This window comes from Scyliorhinus torazame, chromosome 29 (assembly GCF_047496885.1).
Source record: "Scyliorhinus torazame isolate Kashiwa2021f chromosome 29, sScyTor2.1, whole genome shotgun sequence".
Classification (NCBI taxonomy): Eukaryota; Metazoa; Chordata; class Chondrichthyes; order Carcharhiniformes; family Scyliorhinidae; genus Scyliorhinus; species Scyliorhinus torazame.
Window position 1 is genome coordinate 34,532,998 of NC_092735.1, and position 3,807 is coordinate 34,536,804.

Below are 3,807 nucleotides of genomic sequence, written 5' to 3' on the forward strand. Positions count from 1 at the left end.
AAAATCTCACCAACGTCACCCAATCCCACCCCCTCATCGATGTTTCCTTTCCTCATATAATGTCAGTGGTGGCTCAGTGAGTCACTCTCACCTCATGAGGTTTCCTCGTGGCTGCATGTTGCCAATTCTGCTAAGATCCTCATAATTCTACATTATTGTAATAATGAGTATTTTTTTAAAAGTTAGAGTACCCAATTCTTTTTTCTTCAATTAAAGGGCAATTTAGCGTGGCCAATCCACCTACCCTGCATATCTTTGGGTTGTGGGGGTGAGACCCACGCAAACATGGGGAGAATGTGCAAACTCCACACGGACAGTGACCCGGGGCCGGGATCGAACCTGGGACCTCGGCGCCGTGAGGCAGCAGTGCTAACCACTGTGCCACCGTGCCGTCTTGAAATAGTGAGTAGATCAAAGTGTGTAACACACGGAAGGGCGGGGTTGGGGGCACGGTAAAGGTCAAAAATACTGGAATATTGGGGTCCACATTGCAGACCCGTCCTGGAGATCGGCGTGACGTCACCTCGCTCCGCGCCAGCCTGCCCCGCAGCCATAATGCACAGCGGGTGGGTAACGTGTCTGCCCCTCCATAGAGCCCCTACAGTGCAGAAGGATGCCATTCGGACCATCGAGTCTACAATGACCCTTCGAAAGAGCACTCTACCCAAGGCCCACTCCCCCGCCCCATCCCTGCAAACCCCGTGCATTGATCATGGTCAATCCGCCTAACCTGCACTTTTTTGGGGGGGACTGTGGGAGGAAGCGGAACACCCGGAGGAAGCCCATGCAGACACGGGGAGAAAGTGCAGGCTCCGCACAGACTGTAACCCGAGGCCATGAGGCAAGCAGTGCTAACCACTGTGCCACCGTCCAATTGGCTTCCCGACAGCGCCAGGGGTGCATGAGTGGCCGCTGCCGGGACTGCAACTATCCAAGACGAAGGCCCAATGGAGCCCCATGCAAGGTAAGGTTTCGGGATTGGGGATGGGGGAGGGATGGGAGGCTTCAACCAGTTTAGGGAGGGGTGGAAGTGTGGGGTTTTGGCGAGCAAGTGGTTCGGAAGTATCCAGGTGGAATTTAATTCAATTAATAAAATATGGAATTGGAAGTGAAATGATGACCATGGAACTATCGTCAAATGTTGTAAAAACAAATCTGGGTGCACAAATGTCCCTTGAGGGAAGGAAATCTGCCGTCCTTTTCGGCCTGGCCTACATGTGACTCCAGATCCATAGCATCATGGTTGCCTCTTAACTGCCCCTCTGAAACGGCCGCGGGGAGACAATCAGTTCTTGCCAGTGACACCCACAGCCGTGAAAGATCAAATAAAGTAAAAGGTACAGTAGCAAGACTTATGTCCAGAGGGCTGATCTAATCATTCTCAGGCACAAGTTCAAATCTCACCCCAGCAACTGGGGGAATTTAGAATCAGTTAATTAACTAAATATGGGATGGGGGTCAGGGCTGAAGGCACTAGCAACAGCGCCGCTCCCGATAGCTCCGGGGAAATATTCAGGGAGTCCGGTAATAATAGCTTCATTGAAAATCTGGAGGCAGTTTCGCCAACACTTCGGGTTGGGTTTCGGGTCAAGGGAAATGCCGATTCGGGGAACCACAGATTTGAGCCAGGGAGGTGGGATGGAAGTTTTCGGAAATGGGAAGAGAAGGGGATTAAGACACTAAAAGATTTGTTTCTTCGGGGTCGGTTTGCAGGATTGAGGGAGCTGGAGCGAAGTATGGGCTAGAGCAGGGAGAAGTGTTTAGGTACATTCAGGTTCGGGATTTTGCCAGGAAGGAGATAGAACTTCCCAGAGGAACCGGCCTCCACATTGCTGGAGGAGGTGTTGACAACAAGGGGACTGGAGAAGGGGGCAGTGTCAGCGGTGTACAGAGCTATTCTGGAAGAGGATAAGGCACCACTGGAAGGGATCAAAGCAAAGTGGGAGGAAGAGCTGGGAGAGGTTATAGAGGAGGGGGGTGGTGTGAGGTGCTCCGGAGAGTGAATGCCTCCACCTCATGTGCGAGGTTGGGGCTGATACAGCTGAAGGTGGTATATAGAGCGCACCTAACGAGGACGAGGATGAGCCGATTTTTTGAAGGAGTAGAGGATGTGTGTGAGCGTTGCGGGGGGGGGGCTGCGAATCACGTTCATATGTTTTGGTCCTGTCCAAAGCTAGGGGAGTACTGGAAGGAGGTGTTTCGGGTAATTTCCAAGGTGGTGTGTGTGAAACTGGACCCGGGTCCCCAGGAGGCCATATTCGGGGTGTCGGACCAGCCAGGGTTGGAAACGGGAGCGGAGGCAGATATCATAGCCTTCGCCTCGTTGATCGCCTGAAGGCGGATCCTGTTGGGATGGAGAGAGTTTACTGTTGATGCTCACTGTGCTTGATTGTTTAAGGCTGGGCGTGGATTCAGAGAAAAGTAAGGAAAGCTGTAGAAAGAGTTGCAAGCCAGAACTGAAGCGTGGAGCAGACATTCTGAAGCACTGTCACAGCCATGGAAACTAGTCTCATCTCTGTACTCAGTAGTAGCTGTGGAAGTCACCTGGTTGTACAGGTATGCTGGCCTTGTCAGCGATAGCCACACTCCAGGAAAGAACTCCAGAGTTGCGCGCTCGTGAACAACATGTAAAGGAAGCTTCGGGCAGGTGTGAGAAATGAGCGGATGCTTGCTATAGGACGAGCCTGCCCAAAGTTAAGCCTGCAAGTAGCTGATCACACTTCTGCAAATTGCAACTGTTTATTAAGTTCCACAGCAAGGAAGTGAATATATTTAACCAAACATACGCTACACCCTTTTGCATCAACTGTACAAATTTAAAAATAGTCTACGATCAAAATACTGAAACGTTGATATCGCACGTGTCTTGTGGACCTTTTATCGGCCAGTTTCCTTGCAGATTGCAAACACCAGGAAGGATGTTGCAGCACAACAGTTACCAAGCAGTAGGCAATCCGACTGTGATATATTTACAGGAGGGCGCAATGGGAGCAATAGCGCGGGGAATGAGGAGAATCCTGAGCTGGAAACAGCACGCTGCGGACAAATGGATGGAGCATTGCTGAAGAATGCACTCGGGAAGCAGAATGGAACCCAGCTAGGATTTCAAAGCGAATCTCGTGGGGCCCAAAACGTTGTGGAAGGGATCTCCGAACCTCCGGGAGGTGCCCCCTGCCCCCCCCCCCCCCTCTGCTGAAACGCCGGCCAGAGCTCATTGGGTCGCAGCCCCGTCCTCAAATCAGAAGCTCTGCATCTCTCTCGGGCACAAAATCCCAGGTTGACGCTCCAATGCAATACTGAGGGGGGGTGCGGCGCCCTCAAAAGGTGCTGTCCTTTGGGTGAACCGTCAAACTGTTCTCTCAGGTGGATTTAAGAGACCCCAAGGCCACTATTCGAGAGGAGCTCTCCCCCCAGTGCCCTGGCCAACAATTATCCTTCAATCGACACCACTAAAACAGATCCTCTGATCATGATCCCGTTACTGTTTGTGGGATCTTGCTGTGCACAAAATGGCTGCCTTGTTTCTTACATCATCCGAGTGGCTACGCTTCGCCAATTTCGTTCATTGCCTGTGAGGTGCTTGGAGATGTCCTGAAAGGTGCCAGATATATGGAAGAGGTTTATATTCATTTTACCTGATTGGATGATCCATGAATGTCAGTCAGGCAGGACCACCCCCTGCCCCACCACGCGCCACATCTCCACTCTTTTCTTTCTCACTAACACATCGGTGAATTTTCCTCTTATGGCCAATGCACCTAACCTGCACATCTTTTGGACTGTGGGGGGAAACCGGAGCACCCGGAG